The sequence below is a fragment of the Pseudophryne corroboree genome, unplaced genomic scaffold (assembly GCF_028390025.1).
Source record: "Pseudophryne corroboree isolate aPseCor3 unplaced genomic scaffold, aPseCor3.hap2 scaffold_400, whole genome shotgun sequence".
NCBI classification, from domain to species: domain Eukaryota; kingdom Metazoa; phylum Chordata; class Amphibia; order Anura; family Myobatrachidae; genus Pseudophryne; species Pseudophryne corroboree.
Window position 1 is genome coordinate 420,978 of NW_026970040.1, and position 19,722 is coordinate 440,699.

General features: G+C 48.9%; 12 non-coding genes across 12 annotated transcripts; 2 read left to right on the forward strand and 10 right to left on the reverse strand.

The window, feature by feature from the left end:
• Positions 1 to 130: 130 nt before the first annotated feature.
• LOC135023562 (U1 spliceosomal RNA) lies at positions 131 to 294 on the reverse strand. Its single transcript, XR_010220504.1, has one exon. It is a non-coding gene; the product is annotated as a U1 spliceosomal RNA (small nuclear RNA).
• A 674-nt stretch (positions 295 to 968) lies between these two features.
• Positions 969 to 1,131, reverse strand: LOC135023777 (U1 spliceosomal RNA). Its single transcript, XR_010220685.1, has one exon. It is a non-coding gene; the product is annotated as a U1 spliceosomal RNA (small nuclear RNA).
• A 152-nt stretch (positions 1,132 to 1,283) lies between these two features.
• On the reverse strand, positions 1,284 to 1,447 carry LOC135023505 (U1 spliceosomal RNA). Its single transcript, XR_010220449.1, has one exon. It is a non-coding gene; the product is annotated as a U1 spliceosomal RNA (small nuclear RNA).
• Positions 1,448 to 2,118: 671 nt separating this feature from the next.
• LOC135023644 (U1 spliceosomal RNA) lies at positions 2,119 to 2,281 on the reverse strand. The gene has a single exon (XR_010220584.1). It is a non-coding gene; the product is annotated as a U1 spliceosomal RNA (small nuclear RNA).
• Positions 2,282 to 2,433: 152 nt separating this feature from the next.
• LOC135023580 (U1 spliceosomal RNA) lies at positions 2,434 to 2,597 on the reverse strand. Its single transcript, XR_010220521.1, has one exon. It is a non-coding gene; the product is annotated as a U1 spliceosomal RNA (small nuclear RNA).
• A 972-nt stretch (positions 2,598 to 3,569) lies between these two features.
• On the reverse strand, positions 3,570 to 3,733 carry LOC135023614 (U1 spliceosomal RNA). The gene has a single exon (XR_010220554.1). It is a non-coding gene; the product is annotated as a U1 spliceosomal RNA (small nuclear RNA).
• A 674-nt stretch (positions 3,734 to 4,407) lies between these two features.
• Positions 4,408 to 4,570, reverse strand: LOC135023794 (U1 spliceosomal RNA). Its single transcript, XR_010220697.1, has one exon. It is a non-coding gene; the product is annotated as a U1 spliceosomal RNA (small nuclear RNA).
• Positions 4,571 to 4,722: 152 nt separating this feature from the next.
• Positions 4,723 to 4,886, reverse strand: LOC135023518 (U1 spliceosomal RNA). Its single transcript, XR_010220462.1, has one exon. It is a non-coding gene; the product is annotated as a U1 spliceosomal RNA (small nuclear RNA).
• A 671-nt stretch (positions 4,887 to 5,557) lies between these two features.
• Positions 5,558 to 5,720, reverse strand: LOC135023609 (U1 spliceosomal RNA). The gene has a single exon (XR_010220550.1). It is a non-coding gene; the product is annotated as a U1 spliceosomal RNA (small nuclear RNA).
• Positions 5,721 to 5,872: 152 nt separating this feature from the next.
• LOC135023625 (U1 spliceosomal RNA) lies at positions 5,873 to 6,036 on the reverse strand. Its single transcript, XR_010220565.1, has one exon. It is a non-coding gene; the product is annotated as a U1 spliceosomal RNA (small nuclear RNA).
• An 11,421-nt stretch (positions 6,037 to 17,457) lies between these two features.
• Positions 17,458 to 17,621, forward strand: LOC135023530 (U1 spliceosomal RNA). Its single transcript, XR_010220473.1, has one exon. It is a non-coding gene; the product is annotated as a U1 spliceosomal RNA (small nuclear RNA).
• A 151-nt stretch (positions 17,622 to 17,772) lies between these two features.
• LOC135023621 (U1 spliceosomal RNA) lies at positions 17,773 to 17,936 on the forward strand. The gene has a single exon (XR_010220560.1). It is a non-coding gene; the product is annotated as a U1 spliceosomal RNA (small nuclear RNA).
• Positions 17,937 to 19,722: the final 1,786 nt, after the last annotated feature.

A 19,722-nucleotide genomic window follows, 5' to 3' on the forward strand; every position in this document is an offset into this window, starting at 1 on the left:
GGTCGCTGCTCGGGCACCCCCCTGTCAAGTGAAGGAGATCCAACTGAGGCAGCACAAAGGAACTCTCGAAAGAAGAACAAGGCTAGAGGAAGATCTGAGACAAAGAAATCTGACTTTTACCAGAGCTGACCAAAGGAAAGCACAAACACAGTCCACCACTACCACAAATAATGCAGTCGAGTTTCCCACATTTGGGGAAATCACAGGGGTCAGCATACCCAGAGTGCAATGAATGAACCGCACCCTGGGAGAACAATCTTCATAACAATGGTATCTCCTATGCAAAATAAGTATGATTTGGGATAGGGCTGGGGAGGGCCGCTGCTCAGGCACATCTCTGTCAAGTAAAGGAGATTCAACTGAGGCAGCACAAGGGAACTCTCATCTGGGGACAACAACTGCAGGGAGAACACATATTTTCAGATGAACATGGGAGGGCAGAAGGCTGCCTAATACTGAAGCACCCCCAAACAACAAACCAAATGCAACAACTAGTGCAAGCATTCCTGGGGGAAGGCCTGCAGCAGATAGATTTGCATATGGTGATGTCATCCAAGCAGTGGGTCAAAGTTGGCTTCAACCCTCGTCTGCATATGAAAAGAGAAAAGGGGCGTGCAGGGCATGGTGGCCTTTTGCGGCACTTGGCTGACCCCTAGTTTGCATTAAACACCTCCACCCTCCTTCGGTGTGGGGCTCATGTTGGCTATGCCCCAGCCCCTGAAGCATTCAAGCTGATTTCTTGCAGCAGCTTGGCACTGTAACAGCTCCAGAGCTGCTCTGTAAGGCAAGTAAAAGGGTGTGGGCCCTGCAGCACTACCTGTAGTTCGCATTGTGCGTTGGAAGGCACAAAGTAAGCAGAAAGAAGGAGAAGTCAGGATAGTGCGCAAGGGCATAGAAGGGAGCGGCTCAAGAAAAGAGAAGTGGAAACAGACAGCAAACTAGGCTGGAGAGAGACCTGAGACAAAGAGATCTGAATTATACGATAGCCGACCAGGGGAAACACAAATTATGCAGTCAAGTTTCCCACATTTCGGGAAATCGCAGGAGCAGCACACCCAGAGTGCAATGGGTGAGCCTTGCCCTGGGAGAAGCACCTTCATGATCATAGTATCTCACCTAGCAGGTAAGTAGGAGTTGGGCGAGAGTTGGGGAGGGTCGCTGCTCGGGTACCCCCCTGTCAAGTGAAGGAGATCCAACTGAGGCAGCACAAGGGAACTCTCGAAAGAAGAACAAGGCTAGAGGAAAATCTGAGACAAAGAAATCTGACTTTTACCAGAGCTGACCAGAGGAAAGCACAAACACAGTCCCCCACTATTACAAATAATGCAGTCGAGTTTCCCACATTTGGGGAAATCACAGGGGTCAGCATACCCAAAATGCAATGAATGAACCTCACCCTGGGAGAACAATCTTCATGACCATGGTATCTCCTATGCAAAATAAGTATGATTTGGGATAGGGCTGGGGAGGGCCGCTGCTCATGCACATCTCTGTCAAGTAAAGGAGATTCAACTGAGGCAGCACAAGGAAACTCTCATCTGGGGACAACAACTGCAGGGAGAACACATATTTTCAGATGAACATGGGAGGGCAGAAGGCTGCCTAATACTGAAGCACCCCCAAACAACAAACCAAATGCAACAACTAGTACAAGCATTCCTGGGGGAAGTTCTGCAGAAGACGGAATTGCATACGGTGATGTCATCCAAGCAGTGGGTCAAAGTTGGCTTCAACCCTCGTCTGCATATGAAAAGAGAAAAGGGGCGTGCAGGGCATGGCGGCCTTTTGTGGCGCTTGGATGACCCCTAGTTTGCATTAAACACCTCCACCCTCCTTCGGTGTGGGGCTCATGTTGGCTATGCCCCAGCCCCTGAAGCATTCAAGCTGATTTCTTGCAGCAGCTGGGCACTGTAACAGCTCCAGAGCTGCTCTGTAAGGCAAGTAAAAGGGTGTGGTCCCTGCAGCACTACATGTAGTTCGCATTGTGCGTTGGAAGGCACAAAGTAAGCAGACGGGAGAAGTCAGGATAGTGCGCAAGGGCATAGAAGGGAGCGGCTCAAGAAAAGAGAAGTGGAAACAGACAGCAAACTAGGCTGGAGAGAGACCTGAGACAAAGAGATCTGAATTATACGAGAGCCGACCAGGGGAAACACAAATTATGCAGTCAAGTTTCCCACATTTGGGGAAATCGCAGGGGCAGCACACCCAGAGTGCAATGGGTGAGCCTTGCCCTGGGAGAAGCACCTTCATGATCATAGTATCTCACCTGGCAGGTAAGTAGGAGTTGGGCTAGAGCTGGGGAGGGTCGCTGCTCGGGCACCCCCCTGTCAAGTGAAGGAGATCCAACTGAGGCAGCACAAAGGAACTCTCGAAAGAAGAACAAGGCTAGAGGAAGATCTGAGACAAAGAAATCTGACTTTTACCAGAGCTGACCTGAAGAAAGCACAAACACAGTCCACCACTACCACAAATAATGCAGTCGAGTTTCCCACATTTGGGGAAATCACAGGGGTCAGCATACCCAGAGTGCAATGAATGAACCGCACCCTGGGAGAACAATCTTCATAACAATGGTATCTCCTATGCAAAATAAGTATGATTTGGGATATGGCTGGGGAGGGCCGCTGCTCAGGCACATCTCTGTCAAGTAAAGTTGATTCAACTGAGGCAGCACAAGGGAACTCTCATCTGGGGACAACAACTGCAGGGAGAACACATATTTTCAGATGAACATGGGAGGGCAGAAGGCTGCCTAATACTGAAGCACCCCCAAACAACAAACCAAATGCAACAACTAGTGCAAGCATTCCTGGGGGAAGGCCTGCAGCAGATGGATTTGCATATGGTGATGTCATCCAAGCAGTGGGTCAAAGTTGGCTTCAACCCTCGTCTGCATATGAAAATAGAAAAGGGGCGTGCAGGGCATGGCGGCCTTTTGCGGCGCTTGGATGACCCCTAGTTCGCATTAAACACCTCCACCCTCCTTCGGTGTGGGGCTCATGTTGGCTATGCCCCAGCCCCTGAAGCATTCAAGCTGATTTCTTGCAGCAGCTGGGCACTGTAACAGCTCCAGAGCTGCTCTGTACGGCAAGTAAAAGGGTGTGGGCCCTGCAGCACTACCTGTAGTTTGCATTGTGCATTGGAAGGCACAAAGTAAGCAGACAGGAGGAGAAGTCAGGATAGTGCACAAGGGTATAAAAGGGAGGGGCTCATGAAAAAAGAAGTGGAAACAGACAGCAAACTAGGCTGGAGAGAGACCTGAGACAAAGAGATCTGAATTATACGAGAGCCGACCAGGGGAAACACAAATTATGCAGTCAAGCTTCCCACATTTGGGGAAATCAGAGTGCAATGGGTGAGCCTTGCCCTGGGAGAAGCACCTTCATGATCATAGTATCTCACCTGGCAGGTAAGTAGGAGTTGGGCTAGAGCTGGGGAGGGTCGCTGCTCGGGCACCCCCCTGTCAAGTGAAAGAGATCCAACTGAGGCAGCACAAGGGAACTCTCGAAAGAAGAACAAGGCTAGAGGAAGATCTGAGACAAATAAATCTGACTTTTACCAGAGCTGACCAGAGGAAAGCACAAACACAGTCCCCCACTACCACAAATAATGCAGTCGAGTTTCCCACATTTGGGGAAATCACAGGGGTCAGCATACCCAGAATGCAATGAATGAACCTCACCCTGGGAGAACAATCTTCATGACCATGGTATCTCCTATGCAAAATAAGTATGATTTGGGATAGGTCTGGGGAGGGCCGCTGCTCAGGCACATCTCTGTCAAGTAAAGGAGATTCAACTGAGGCAGCACAAGGGAACTCTCATCTGGGGACAACAACTGCAGGGAGAACACATATTTTCAGATGAACATGGGAGGGCAGAAGGCTGCCTAATACTGAAGCACCCCCAAACAACAAACCAAATGCAACAACTAGTGCAAGCATTCCTGGGGGAAGGCCTGCAGCAGATGGATTTGCATACGGTGATGTCATCCAAGCAGTGGGTCAAAGTTGGCTTCAACCCTCGTCTGCATATGAAAAGAGAAAAGGGGCGTGCAGGGCATGGCGGCCTTTTGCAGCGCTTGGATGACCCCTAGTTCACATTAAACACCTCCACCCTCCTTCGGTGTGGGGCTCATGTTGGCTATGCCCCAGCCCCTGAAGCATTCAAGCTGATTTCTTGCAGCAGCTGGGCACTGTAACAGCTCCAGAGCTGCTCTGTACGGCAAGTAAAAGGGTGTGGGCCCTGCAGCACTACCTGTAGTTTGCATTGTGCATTGGAAGGCACAAAGTAAGCAGACAGGAGGAGAAGTCAGGATAGTGCACAAGAGTATAAAAGGGAGGGGCTCATGAAAAAAGAAGTGGAAACAGACAGCAAACTAGGCTGGAGAGAGACCTGAGACAAAGAGATCTGAATTATACGAGAGCCTACCAGTTGAAACACAAATTATGCAGTCAAGCTTCCCACATTTGGGGAAATCGCAGGGGCACCACACCCAGAGTGCAATGGGTGAGCCTTGCCCTGGGAGAAGCACCTTCATGATCAAAGTATCTCACCTGGCAGGTAAGTAGGAGTTGGGCTAGAGCTGGGGAGGGTCGCTGCTCTGGCACCCCCCTGTCAAGTGAAAGAGATCCAACTGAGGCAGCACAAGGGAACTCTCGAAAGAAGAACAAGGCTAGAGGAAGATCTGAGACAAATAAATCTGACTTTTACCAGAGCTGTCCAGAGGAAAGCACAAACACAGTCCCCCACTACCACAAATAATGCAGTCGAGTTTCCCACATTTGGGGAAATCACAGGGGTCAGCATACCCAGAATGCAATGAATGAACCTCACCCTGGGAGAACAATCTTCATGACCATGGTATCGCCTATGCAAAATAAGTATGATTTGGGATAGGGCTGGGGAGGGCCGCTGCTCAGGCACATATCTGTCAAGTAAAGGAGATTCAACTGAGGCAGCACAAGGGAACTCTCATCTGGGGACAACAACTGCAGGGAGAACACATATTTCCAGATAAACATGGGAGGGCAGAAGGCTGCCTAATACTGAAGCACCCCCAAACAACAAACCAAATGCAACAACTAGTACAAGCATTCCTGGGGGAAGGCCTGCAGCAGATGGATTTGCATATGGTGATGTCATCCAAGCAGTGGGTCAAAGTTGGCTTCAACCCTCGTCTGCATATGAAAAGAGAAAAGGGGCGTGCAGGGCATGGCGGCCTTTTGCGGCACTTGGATGACCCCTAGTTCGCATTAAACACCTCCACCCTCCTTCGGTGTGGGGCTCATGTTGACTATGCCCCAGCCCCTGAAGCATTCAAGCTGATTTCTTGCAGCAGCTGGGCACTGTAACAGCTCCAGAGCTGCTCTGAACGGCAAGTAAAAGGGTGTGGGCCCTGCAGCACTACCTGTAGTTTGCATTGTGCATTGGAAGGCACAAAGTAAGCAGACGGGAGAAGTCAGGATAGTGCGCAAGGGCATAGAAGGGAGCGGCTCAAGAAAAGAGAAGTTGAAACAGACAGCAAACTAGGCTGGAGAGAGACCTGAGACAAAGAGATCTGAATTATATGAGAGCCGACCAGAGGAAACACAAATTATGCAGTCAAGTTTCCCACATTTGGGGAAATCGCAGGAGCAGCACACCCAGAGTGCAATGGGTGAGCCTTGCCCTGGGAGAAGCACCTACATGATCATAGTATCTCACCTGCCAGGTAAGTAGAAGTTGGGCTAGAGCTGGGGAGGGTCGCTGCTCGGGTACCCCCCTGTCAAGTGAAGGAGATCCAACTGAGGCAGCACAAGGGAACTCTCGAAAGAAGAACAAGGCTAGAGGAAGATCTGAGACAAATAAATCTGACTTTTACCAGAGCTGACCAGAGGAAAGCACAAACACAGTCCCCCACTACCACAAATAATGCAGTCGAGTTTCCCACATTTGGGGAAATCACAGGGGTCAGCATACCCAGAATGCAATGAATGAACCTCACCCTGGGAGAACAATCTTCATGACCATGGTATCTCCTATGCAAAATAAGTATGATTTGGGATAGGGCTGGGGAGGGCCGCTGCTCAGGCACATCTCTGTCAAGTAAAGGAGATTCAACTGAGGCAGCACAAGGGAACTCTCATCTGGGGACAACAACTGCAGGGAGAACACATATTTTCAGATGAACATGGGAGGGCAGAAGGCTGCCTAATAATGAAGCACCCCCAAACAACAAACCAAATGCAACAACTAGTGCAAGCATTCCTGGGGGAAGGCCTGCAGCAGATGGATTTGCATACGGTGATGTCATCCAAGCAGTGGGTCAAAGTTGGCTTCAACCCTCGTCTGCATATGAAAAGAGAAAAGGGGCGTGCAGGGCATGGCGGCCTTTTGAGGCGCTTGGATGACCCCTAGTTCGCATTAAACACCTCCACCCTCCTTCGGTGAAGGGCTCATGTTGGCTATGCCCCAGCCCCTGAAGCATTCAAGCTGATTTCTTGCAGCAGCTGGGCACTGTAACAGCTCCAGAGCTGCTCTGTACGGCAAGTAAAAGGGTGTGGGCCCTGCAGCACTACCTGTAGTTTGCATTGTGCATTGGAAGGCACAAAGTAAGCAGGCAAGGTCCAGAGAACAGTTAGAGGTCGGAGTAGCACTATCTCAAGTAGTACTACACCAGCACGGATGGATTCTAAATATTCCAAAATCGCAGCTGATTCCGACGACACGTCTGCTGTTCCTAGGGATGATTCTGGACACAGTACAGAAAAAGGTGTTTCTCCCGGAGGAGAAAGCCAAGGAGTTATCCGACCTAGTCAGGAACCTCCTAAGACCAGGCCAAGTGTCAGTACATCAATGCACAAGGGTCCTGGGAAAGATGGTGGCTTCTTACGAAGCGATTCCATTCGGCAGATTCCACGCAAGAACTTTTCAGTGGGATCTGCTGGACAAATGGTCCGGATCGCATCTTCAAATGCATCAGCGGATAACCCTGTCTCCAAGGACAAGGGTGTCTCTCCTGTGGTGGTTACAGAGTGCTCATCTCCTAGAGGGCCGCAGATTCGGCATTCAGGATTGGGTCCTGGTGACCACGGATGCCAGCCTGAGAGGCTGGGGAGCAGTCACACAGGGAAGAAATTTCCAGGGCTTGTGGTCAAGCATGGAAACGTCACTTCACATAAATATCCTGGAACTAAGGGCCATTTACAATGCCCTAAGTCAGGCAAGACCTCTGCTTCAGGGTCAGCCGGTGTTGATCCAGTCGGACAACATCACGGCAGTCGCCCACGTAAACAGACAGGGCGGCACAAGAAGCAGGAGGGCAATGATGGAAGTGGCCAGGATTCTTCGCTGGGCGGAGAATCATGTGATAGCACTGTCAGCAGTGTTCATTCCGGGAGTGGACAACTGGGAAGCAGACTTCCTCAGCAGACACGATCTTCACCCGGGGGAGTGGGGACTTCACCCAGAAATCTCCCACATGATTGTGAACCGTTGGGAAAAACCAAAGGGTGGACATGATGGCGTCCCGCCTCAACAAAAAACTGGACAGATATTGCGCCAGGTCAAGGGACCCTCAGGCAATAGCTGTGGACTCTCTGGTAACACCGTGGGTGTACCAGTCAGTGTATGTGTTCCCTCCTCTTCCTCTCATACCAAAAGTACTGAGAATCATAAGAAGGAGAGGAGTAAAGACTATACTCGTGGCTCCGGATTGGCCAAGAAGGACTTGGTACCCGGAAATTCAAGAGATGCTCACGGAAGACCCGTGGCCTCTACCTCTAAGAAAGGACCTGCTCCAGCAGGGACCATGTCTGTTCCAAGACTTACCGCGGCTGCGTTTGACGGCATGGCGGTTGAACGCCGGATCCTGAAGGAAAAAGGCATTCCGGATGAAGTCATCCCTACCCTGATCAAAGCCAGGAAGGATGTAACCATACAACATTATCACCGTATTTGGCGTAAATATGTTGCGTGGTGCGAGGCCAGGAAGGCCCCTACAGAGGAATTTCAACTGGGTCGTTTCCTGCATTTCCTGCAAACAGGACTGTCTATGGGCCTCAAATTAGGGTCCATTAAGGTTCAAATTTCGGCCCTGTCAATATTCTTCCAAAAAGAACTGGCTTCTGTTCCTGAAGTTCAGACGTTTGTCAAGGGAGTACTGCATATACAGCCTCCTTTTGTGCCTCCAGTGGCACCTTGGGATCTCAATGTAGTTTTGGGATTCCTAAAATCACATTGGTTTGAACCACTCACCACTGTGGACTTAAAATATCTCACATGGAAAGTGGTAATGCTGTTAGCCCTGGCTTCAGCCAGGCGTGTCTCAGAATTGACCAAAACAAAAAACTGCAACAAACAAGCGCCTAATCATCAAAATAAAAAGTGAAAACCAATACGTGTTTCATAGAATTAAATAATCACAATTTTATGTTCCTGATAGTCTGCGCTTGCCGGAATACTATGTGTAGTATTGTGGTGATAGCATAGAAAAAGAACAAACGGCTGCGCTGAATATCAGGAACGAAACATGATGTACAGAGAGCCAACGTAAAAAATAACAATGTTTATTAATAAAACATATAAAAAGATTAATTGTCAAATAACCGGTGAAAAATATATACAAATATATATAAGAACAGTCACTAGACGTGAACTAGTGGTATATTGTAATGACTCAGCTTATTGAGGTGAAAAGTTCCGTGATTCACTTGTTAGATAGTTGATAAATACCAGGTGTGTTGGTAGGATCCTAATGAATAAAAAAGTCCCTCAGTTGAAATTGATATTCAATACCTTTCCAAAATGGGCTGGTAAGAGCCGAGCGTCCTCGGCTTCAATGTCCTGCAATGCCCATATACGCTGTGCAGCGGAAAGGAATGGACCGTCTCTCTCACAACCCGGTCGTGGCGGCGTGTGCGCTGAAGCTGCTGATGTCGGATGCTGTAGACGGAGGGTGCAGCGGGGACCAAGGAACACCTGGAAGATTTCACCTGAGCTGAGTGTGGATAGGGGCGGGTCCTGACGCGTTTCGTCACGTTCACGTGACTTTCTCAAAGGTAGAATGTTCTTATATATATTTATATATATTTTTCACCGGTTATTTGACAATTAATCTTTTTATATGTTTTATTAATAAACATTGTTATTTTTTACGTTGGCTCTCTGTAGATCGTGTCTCAGAATTGGCGGCTTTATCCTATAAAAGCCCTTACCTAATTTTTCATATGTGGTGCCTGCGGCTACTTGGGACTTGGAGGATTCCAAGTTGCTGGACGTAGTCAGGGCCCTGAAAATATATGTTTCCAGGACGGCTGGAGTCAGAAAATCTGATTCGCTGTTTATCCTGTATGCACCCAGCAAGCTGGGTGCTCCTGCTTCTAAGCAGACGATTGCTCGTTGGATTTGTAGTACAATTCAGCTTGCACATTCTGTGGCAGGCCTGCCACAGCCAAAATCTGTAAAAGCCCATTCCACACGGAAAGTGGGCTCATCTTGGGCGGCTGCCCGAGGGGTCTCCGCTTTACAACTTTGCCGAGCAGCTACTTGGTCAGGGGAAAACATGTTTGCTAAATTCTACAAATTTGATACCCTGGCTGAGGAGGACCTGGAGTTCTCTCATTCGGTGCTGCAGAGTCATCCGCACTCTCCCGCCCGGTTGGGAGCTTTGGTATAATCCCCATGGTCCTTTCGGAGTCCCCAGCATCCACTAGGACGTTAGAGAAAATAAGAATTTACTTACCGATAATTCTATTTCTCATAGTCCGTAGTGGATGCTGGGCGCCCATCCCAAGTGCGGATTGTCTGCATTACTTGTACATAGTTATTGTTACAAAAATCGGGTTATTGTTGTTGTGAGCCATCTTTTCAGAGGCTCCTTCTGTTATCATGCTGTTAACTGGGTTCAGATCACAAGTTGTACGGTGTGATTGGTGTGGCTGGTATGAGTCTTACCCGGGATTCAAAATCCTTCCTTATTGTGTATGCTCGTCCGGGCACAGTATCCTAACTGAGGCTTGGAGGAGGGTCATAGGGGGAGGAGCCAGTGCACACCAGCTAGTCCTAAAGCTTTTACTTTGTGCCCAGTCTCCTGCGGAGCCGCTATTCCCCATGGTCCTTTCGGAGTCCCCAGCATCCACTACGGACTATGAGAAATAGAATTATCGGTAAGTAAATTCTTATTTTCTGGACTGTGTCCAGGATCATCCTTAGGAATAGAAGACGTGTCGTCGGAATCAGCTGCGATTTTGGAATATTAAGAATCCAACCGTGCTGCCGCAACACTACCTAAGATAGTGCTACCCCGACTACCAACTGTTCCCTGGATCTTGCCCTTATCCGGAGATCGTCCAAGTAAGGGATAATTAAAACTCCCTTCCTTCGAAGGAGTATCATCATTTCGGCCATTACTTTGGTAAAGACCCGGGGTGCCGTGGACAAACCAAACGGCAGCGTCTGAAACTGATAGTGACAGTTCTGTACCACAAACCTGAGGTACCCTTGGTGAGAAGGGTAATTTGGGACATGGAGATAAGCATCCTTGATGTCCAGAGACACCATATAATCCCCTTCTTCCCGGTTTGCCATCACCGCTCTGAGTGACTCCATCTTGAATTTGAACCTTTGTATGAAAGTGTTCAAGGATTTCAGATTTAAATTAGGTCTCACCGAGCCGTCCGGCTTCGGTACCACAAACAGCGTGGAATAATACCCCTTTCCCTGTTGTAGGAGGGGTACCTTGATTATCACCTGCTGGGAATACAGCTTGTGAATGGCTTCCCATACCGCCTCCCTGTCGGAGGGAGACGTCGGTAAAGCAGACTTTAGGAAAACGGCGAAGGGGAGACGTCTCGAATTCCAATTTGTACCCCTGAGATACCACCTGAAGGATCCAGGGGTCCACCTGTGAGTGAGCCCACTGCACGCTGAAATTTATGAGACGGGCCCCCACCGTTTCTGTTTCTGGGAACTGGCTGTTTGCTGCAGCCTTTTTCCTCTCCCTCTGCCACGGGGCAGAAATGAGGAGCCTTTTGCCCGCTTGCCCTTATGGGGCCCAAAGGACTGCGCCTGATAATACGGCGTCTTCTTATGTTGAGAGGCTACCTGGGGTAAAAATGTGGATTTCCCAGCCGTTGCCGTGGCCACCAGGTCAGTTAGACCTACCCCAAATAACTCCTCCCTTTTATAAGGCGATACTTCCATATGCCTTTTGGAATCAGCATCACCTGACCACTGTCTTGTCCATAACCCTCTTCTGGCAGAAATGGACAGCGCACTTACTCTTGATGCCAGTCGGCAAATATCCCTCTGTGCATCACGCATATATAGAAAGCATCTTTTAAATGCTCTATAGTCAGTAATATACTGTCCCTATCTAGGGTATCAATATTGTAAGTCAGGGAATCCGACCAAGCCACCCCAGCACTGCACATCCAGGCTGAGGCGATTGCTGGTCGCAGTATCACACCCGTGTGAGTGTATATACATTTTAGGATATTTTACTGCTTTCTGTCAGCAGGTTCCTTAAGGGCGGCCGTATCCGGGGACGGTAGTGCCACCTGTTTAGACAAGCGTGTGAGCGCTTTATTCACCCTAGGGGGTGTTTCCCAATGTGCCCTATCCTCTGGCGGGAAGGGGTATGATGCTAATAACTTTTTAGGAATTAACAGTTTTTATCGGGGGAAACCCACGCATCATCACACACTTCATTTAATTCCTCAGATGCAGGAAAAACTACAGGCAGTTTTTTCTCACCCAACATAATACCCTTTTTAGTGGTACTGGTATTATCAGAAATGTGTAAAAACATTTTCCATAGCCTCATTCATGTAACGTGTGGCCCTACTGGAAGTCACATTCGTCTCTTAATCGTCGACACTGGAATCAGTATCTGTGTCGGCGTCTGTATCTGCCATCTGCGGTAACGGGCGTTTTAGAGCCCCTGATGGCTTTTGAGACACCTGGACAGGCACAGGCTGAGTAGCCGGCTGTCTCATGTCATCAATCTTTTGTAAAGAGCTGACACTGTCACGTAATTCCTTCCATAAGCTCAGCCACTCAGGTGTCGACTCCCTAGGGGGTGACAACTCCATTACAGGCAATTGCTCCGCCTCCACACCATTTTCCTCCTCATACATGTCGACACAATCGTACCGACACACAGCACACACACAGGGAATGCTCTGATAGAGGACAGGACCCCACTAGCCCTTTGGGGAGACAGAGGGAGAGTATGCCAGCACACACCAGAGCGCTATATATATATATATATATACAGGGATAACCTTATATAAGTGTTTTTCCCCTTATAGCTGCTGTATTGTTATACTACGCCTAATTAGTGCCCCCCTCTCTTTTTTAACCCCTTTCTGTAGTGTAGTAACTGCAGGGGAGAGCCAGGGAGCTTCCCTCCAACGGAGCTGTGAGAGAAAATGGCGCCAGTGTGCTGAGGAGATAGGCTCCGCCCCCTTCTCTGCGGCCTTTTCTCCCGTTTTTCTGTGGAATCTGGCAGGGGTTAAAATTCATCCATATAGCCCTGGGGGCTATATGTGATGTATTTTCGCCAGCCAAGGTGTTTCTATTGCTGCTCAGGGCGCCCCCCCTAGCGCCCTGCACCCTCAGTGACCGAAGTGTGAAGTGTGCTGAGGAGCAATGGCGCACAGCTGCAGTGCTGTGCGCTACCTTGGTGAAGACAGGATGTCTTCTGCCGCCGATTTTCCGGACCTCTTCTTGCTTCTGGCTCTGTAAGGGGGCCGGCGGCGCGGCTCTGGGACCGAGCTCCGAGGCTGGGCCTGTGTTCGGTCCCTCTGGAGCTAATGGTGTCCAGTAGCCTAAGAACTCCAATCCACTCTGCACGCAGGTGAGTTCGCTTCTTCTCCCCTTAGTCCCTCGATGCAGTGAGCCTGTTGCCAGCAGGTCTCACTGAAAATAAAAAAACTAAAACTAAACTTTCACTAAGAAGCTCAGGAGAGCCCCTAGTGTGCACCCTTCTCGGCCGGGCACAAAAATCTAACTGAGGCTTGGAGGATTGTCATAGGGGGAGGAGCCAGTGCACACCAGGCAGTCCTAAAGCTTTACTTTTGTGCCCAGTCTCCTGCGGAGCCGCTAATCCCCATGGTCCTTACGGAGTTCCCAGCATCCACTAGGACGTCAGAGAAACACTGATAGAGTACATTATATTTATGAATTAATTGCTTCCAGATTCTGCAGCAGCATCATCAGCACCACCAGTGTTACTCACAGTCACTTCACACTGACTGCTGCACAACACATCACTTAATTTCCGGGCCGCCCGCCACCTGGTGAAGAGACATGGGAGATGAAGGACCAGCAGTGCCACGTTGAGCGGAAGTATTGTGAATTAGTTACCCACACACTCCTTGTGACACCTGCTCCCCGTCTGCCCTCCCACCCGCCGCCTGCCGTCCGGAACCCGAACTGACAAGTAAGTCTCAGCAGAATGTGTCTGCCAGCAGCTCCCAGTCCCTCCTAGAGGAACACTGCCAGTGGTGTGGCGGCCGCGGCACACTAGGACTGAGAGACCGCAGCAGGAGGAAAGCACAGGTGGGCGGGAGGAGAGCATGGGCGGACATCACCATGTCACATTGCAAAGTGACGCCAGTCCCCCCAGGGAGGCCGCCGACGAATGCACTCAGCATAGTATTAGCAGCAGGCAGAGGGGGGTCGGGTGCAGCGGTGGTGGGAGGTACGGAAATGAGCTGCAGGCTAGGCTCCACCGATCACACACTCAGCGATCACTGTGCTACAGCAAGCGTGGCGTGCAGCGGTGCTGGACATTAGGGAGTGCCTGTGCGCACCAGGCACCCCCTGTACGCACGCCTATGCGCTACCACCCCCCATATGCCACACTACATCACTATGCTACAGCCCTCCCATATGCTGCACTTCATAATTACACTATACCCCCCATACAACATACTACATCACCACACTACACTACTCACAATAAAATTAAAACATCCCAGTTCCTCATTCTTAATGAGCTCATGTGAGTTCTCTCCCCAACGGAGCTCCAGACCAAGTAACAATGAAGACACCAGCAGCGTGTAGGGGGCAGGCCTGGTCCACTTGTCAGGAGAGAGCAGTCACAGGAGGGTAAGAAGGGGGCGGGGCCTAGTCCTACAGACGGGAGAGAGCACAGACAGGAGAGAGCAAGGTACAGGGGTAGAAGGGGACGGAGCCTATTCTTACAGGCTTTCAAAATTCGACTTTAAAATTCGACATTTGACAAATTCGACTTTTCTGCAATGGTACAAATGCGGCAATTCGACAAAAGTATATTCAATTGAAGTTTGTAAATTCGACAACAGTGCTTTTAAACAGTAAATTTGTCATTTTCAATCCGCCACGCTTTGCTGGCGGAATCTAATAAAAAAAAATTAAAAACATGTTTTTTTTTGCAGTTTTTTTTTTTTTTGGTAATAGCATATCTATTTATATTAGAAGGGATTAGGTACTTGGTTTGTCTTTTTTGGAGGCACAGGTATTATTTATATATTTTGTAAAATATTATTTATTTTTTAAATGGAATGTGAAAAACCCGAAAAAAAAATTGCGTGGGTCCCCCCTCCAAAGCATAACCAGCCTCGGGCTCTTCGAGCCGGTCCTGGTTCTAAAAATCCGGGGGAAAAACGGACAGGGGATCCCCCGTATTTTTAAAACCAGCACCGGGCTCTGCGCCTGGTGCTGGTGCAAAAAATACGGGGGACAAAAAGAGTAGGGGTCCCCCGTATTTTTTACACCAGCATCGGGCTCCACTAGCTGGACAGATAATGCCACAGCCGGGGGTCACTTTTATACAGTGCCCTGCGGCCGTGGCATTAAATATCCAACTAGTCACCCCTGGCCGGGGTACCCTGGGGGAGTGGGGACCCCTTCAATCAAGGGGTCCCCCCCCCAGCCACCTAAGGGCCAGGGGTGAAGACCGAGGCTGTCCCCCCCATCCAAGGGCTGCGGATGGGAGGCTGATAACCTTGAGAAAATTTAAAGAATATTGTTTTTTCTAGTAGTACTACAAGTCCCAGCAAGCCTCCCCCGCAAGCTGGTACTTTGAGAACCACAAGTACCAGCATGCAGGAGAAAAACGGGCCCGCTGGTACCTGTAGTTCTACTGGGGAAAAAATACCCAAATAAAAACAGGACACAGACACCGTGAAAGTATAACTTTATTTCCCACCTGCCGACACACACATACTTACCTATGTTGACATGAAGCAGTCGGTCCTCTTCTCCAAGTAGAATCCACGGGTACCTGAAAATAAAAGATAATTATACTCACCGAATCCAGGTTCCAGATTAAATCCACGTACTTGGCAAAACAACAAACCGAACACCCGGACCAGACGGACTGAAAGGGGTCCCATGTTTACACATGGGATCCCTTTCCACGAATGCAGACATCCGAATCTCGCGAGAATCCGACAGCGGGATGATGACGTTCGTGCGCGCTCGGGCTAGCCGAGCAAGGCGGGAAGGTTCGAACCTGCCTCGGACCCGTGTAAAATGGGTGAAGTTCGGGGGGTTCGGATTCCGACGAACCGAACCCACTCATCACTAGTATGTACGTGAGTGTCAGTGCCGTGCGTGTACGTACGTGTTTGTCAAGTGGCGCGTACCTACATGTGTGTATGTCAGGTGCTGTGCATGTGTGTACGTACAGGCGTGTGTCAGGTGCCGCGCGTGTACGTACGTGTGTGTGTGTGTGTGTGCCAGGAGCCGCGCATGTACATGTGTGTGGGTGTCAGGAGCCGTGCGTATACGTACATACGTGTAGGTGTCAGGTGCCGTGCGTATACGTATATACGTGTGTGTGTCAGGAGCCGCGCGTGTTCGTACATGTGTGTGTGTGTGTGTGTCAGGAGCCACGCGTGTGTGTGTGTCAGGAGCCACGCGTGTTCGTACGTGTGTGTCAGGTGCCGCACGTGTATGTGTGTGTGTGTGTTAAATTCCGCGTGTGTACGTACGTATGTGTGTGCCTGGAGCCGCGCGTGTACATACATGTGTGTGTGTGTCAGGTGCTGTACGTGTATGTGTGTGTCTCAGGTGCTGCACGTGTATATGTGTGTATCTCAGGTGCTGCATTTGTATGCGTCAGCTGCCACGTGGGTGTCAGGTGTTGAGCATGTATGTGTTTGTGTCGCATCTGTATGTGTGTGACTGTCAGGTGCTGCACGTGTATGTGTGTGTCAGGTGCTGCATGTATATATGTGTGTGTTAGGTGCTGTTCATGTATGTGGGAGTGGCAGGTGCTACATGTGTATATATGTGTGAGTGGCAGGTGCTGCGTGTGTATACGAGTGTGTGTAAGGTGCTGCGAGTGTATGTGTGTGTTAGGTGCTCTGAGTGTATATGATTGTGTGTCAGGTGCTGTGCGTGTGTGCGTTAAATGCCACATGTATGTATGTGTGTCAGGTGCTGCGTGTGTGTGTGGGTGTGTCAGGTGCTGCATGTCTGTGTGTGTGGGTGTGTCAGGTGCTGCATGTGTGTGTGTGTGTGTGTGTGTGTCTGTCAGGTGCTGCATGTGTGTGTCAGGTGCTGCATGTCTGCGTGTGTGTGTCAGGCGCTGCATGTCTGTGTCAGGTGCTGCGTGTGTGTGTGTGTCAGGTGCTGTGTGTGTGTGTGTGTGTGTGTGTGTGTGTCAGGTGCTGCGTATGTGTGTGTGTGTCAGGTGCTGCGTGTCTGTGTCAGGTGCTGCGTGTCTGCGTGTGTGTGTCAGGTGCTGCGTGTCTGCGTGTGTGTGTCAGGTGCTGCGTGTCTGCGTGTGTGTGTCAGGTGCTGCGTGTGTGTGTCAGGTGCTGCGTGTCTGCGTGTGTGTGTCAGGTGCTGCGTGTCTGCATGTGTGTGTCAGGCGCTGCATGTCTGTGTGTCAGGTGCTGCGTGTGTGTGTGTGTGTGTCAGGTGCTGTGTGTGTGTGTCAGGTGCTGCGTGCCGTGTGCGTGTGTCAGGTGCGTGAGTGTGCGTGTGTCAGGTGCGTGAGTGTGTGTGTGTCAGGTGCGTGAGTGTGTGTGTGTGTGTCAGGTGCGTGAGTGTGTGTGTCAGGTGCGTGAGTGTGTGTGTGTGTCAGGCGCTGCGTGTCTGTGTGTGTCAGGCGCGAACTAGGGGTCATCCAAGCACCACAAAAGGCCTCCATGCCCTGCACGCCCCTTTTCTCTTTTCATATGCAGACGAGGGTTGAAGCCAACTTTGACCCACTGCTTGGATGACATCACCATATTCAAATCCATCTGCTGCAGGCCATCCCCCAGGAATGCTTGCACTAGTTGTTGCATTTGGTTTGTTGTTTGGGGGTGCTTCAGTATTAGGCAGCCTTCTGCCACCCCATGTTCATCTGAAAATATGTGTTCTCCCTGCAGTTGTTGTCCCCAGATGAGAGTTCCCTTGTGCTGCCTCAGTTGAATCTCCTTTACTTGACAGAGATGTGCCTGAGCAGCGGCCCTCCCCAGCCCTATCCCAAATCATACTTATTTTGCATAGGAGATACTATTGTCATGAAGATTGTTCTCCCAGGGTGAGGTTCATTCATTGCATTCTGGGTATGCTGACCCCTGTGATTTCCCCAAATGTGGGAAACTCGACTGCATTATTTGTGGTAGTGGTGGACTGTGTTTGTGCTTTCCTCTGGTCAGCTCTGGTAAAAGTCAGATTTCTTTGTCTCAGATCTTCCTCTAGCCTTGTTCTTCTTTTGAGAGTTCCCTTGTGCTGCCTCAGTTGGATCTCCTTCACTTGACAGGTAGTGCCCGAGCAGCGACCCTCCCCAGCTCTAGCCCAACTCCTACTAACCTGCCAGGTGAGATACTATGATCATGAAGGTGCTTCTCCCAGGGCAAGGCTCACCCATTGCACTCTGGGTGTGCTGCCCCTTGCGATTTCCCCAAATGTGGGAAACTTGACTGCATAATTTGTGTTTCCCCTGGACGGCTCTCGTATAATTCAGATCTCTTTGTCTCAGGTCTCTCTCCAGCCTAGTATGCTGTCTGTTTCCACTTCTCTTTTCTTGAGCCCCTCCCTTCTATAACCTTGTGTACTATCCTGACTTCTCCTCCCATCTGCTTACTTTGTGCCTTCCAATGCACAATGCAAACTACAGGTAGAGCTGCAGGGCCCACACCCTTTTACTTGCCTTACAGAGCAGCTCTGGAGCTGTTACAGTACCCAGCTGCTGCAAGAAATCAGCTTGAATGCTTCAGGGGCTGGGGCATGGCCAACATGAGCCCCACACCGAAGGAGGGTGGGGGTGTTTAATGCGAACTAGGGGTCATCCAAGCGTCGCAAAAGGCCGCCATGCCCTGCATATCCCTTTTCTCTTTTCATAAGCAGACGAGGGTTGAAGCCAACTTTGACCCACTGCTTGGATGACATCACTTGCTGCCTTTCCAATGAAGCAAGTTTAATTTAGTAATAGGTGAAAAACCATCCCTACAAAGGTGTTAATCAGATACTTGGCTTTGTGGACACTTTTCAGAGAACAAATTTGTTAGCATAAAAATAAAGCCAGAAAATGAAGAGCTGTTTAATCACTCAGTTGGATTTTTCTGCCAGCATATTTCTTTTTCTCTGCAACCCACTTCTAAATTGTGCTTCCTAGCTATTTTTTATAAAATCACTTAATCAAATCTAACTCTGATTACATCAGAGAAGGCCAGGTACCCTACACCATAAGAGGGGGTTTGAAATTTTGACTTGTCTACTTAAAGATCACCAAAATCTGATAACAAGGTAAATTACGTCCCTGGGTAGGATTGAACCACCAACCTTTCGGTTAATAACCAAACACGCTAACTGATTGCGCCACAGAGACACATTGCAAAAGTATATACTGACAAAGGCTAATAAGCATTCATCTAGAACGTTTCCTAGAAAAACTTTAAAAAGTCAATAATCTGGAGAGTTTTTGTAAGATGTTTCTTCCATCAACCAATGAAGAAACACATTGGTACTTTCCCATGATGAGTGAGTGCTTCAGGATCTCTTGCACTTACATGTGCAGCAGAGTACTGCAATGGAAGCATGCTGGGCCCATAACCCAGAGGTAGGCAGATTGAAACTATCCTCTGCTATATGCATTTTTTTTTTGTTAATTAAAGTAATCCAAAACTGGGATTGATATTTTTGCTCTTTTATTTTTACTTTAAGTACAATAACTTTTATTATTTTAATTTGTTTTAATAGTATATTGACAGTATTGTTTTCTTTCAAAAATCCACTTAATTTTCTTTACCCTATTATTCAAATGGTAATTGACAAAAACAAACTACATTGTCACCAGAAGAGCAATACAAAATGTACAAGTGATATATTAAAATCATCTTTCCAGCTTGAATTTCAATGATGCATTGGGGCAACGATTTTGTGAGAAACCTCTTCACCCTTAAATAAAGATTTTCTTAATTCCTTACCTGTGTGCTAATTAGATATCACCTTGTTTTCACATTAAACAGACTTCCACATGAGAAAGCAGCAAGGATGCAGTGGCGTTAATGTTTCCTGGTGTCAACCTGTATTATTTCAGTAGATATTGAAATGAGGATGCATCTTGCTGCCTTTCCAATGAAGCATGTTTAATTTAGTAATAGGTGAAAAACCATCCCTACAAAGGTGTTAATCAGATACTTGGCTTTGTGGACTCTTTTCAGAGAACAAATTTGTTAGCATAAAAATAAAGCCAGAAAATGAAGAGCTGTTTAATCACTCAATTGGATTTTTCTGCCAGCATATTTCTTTT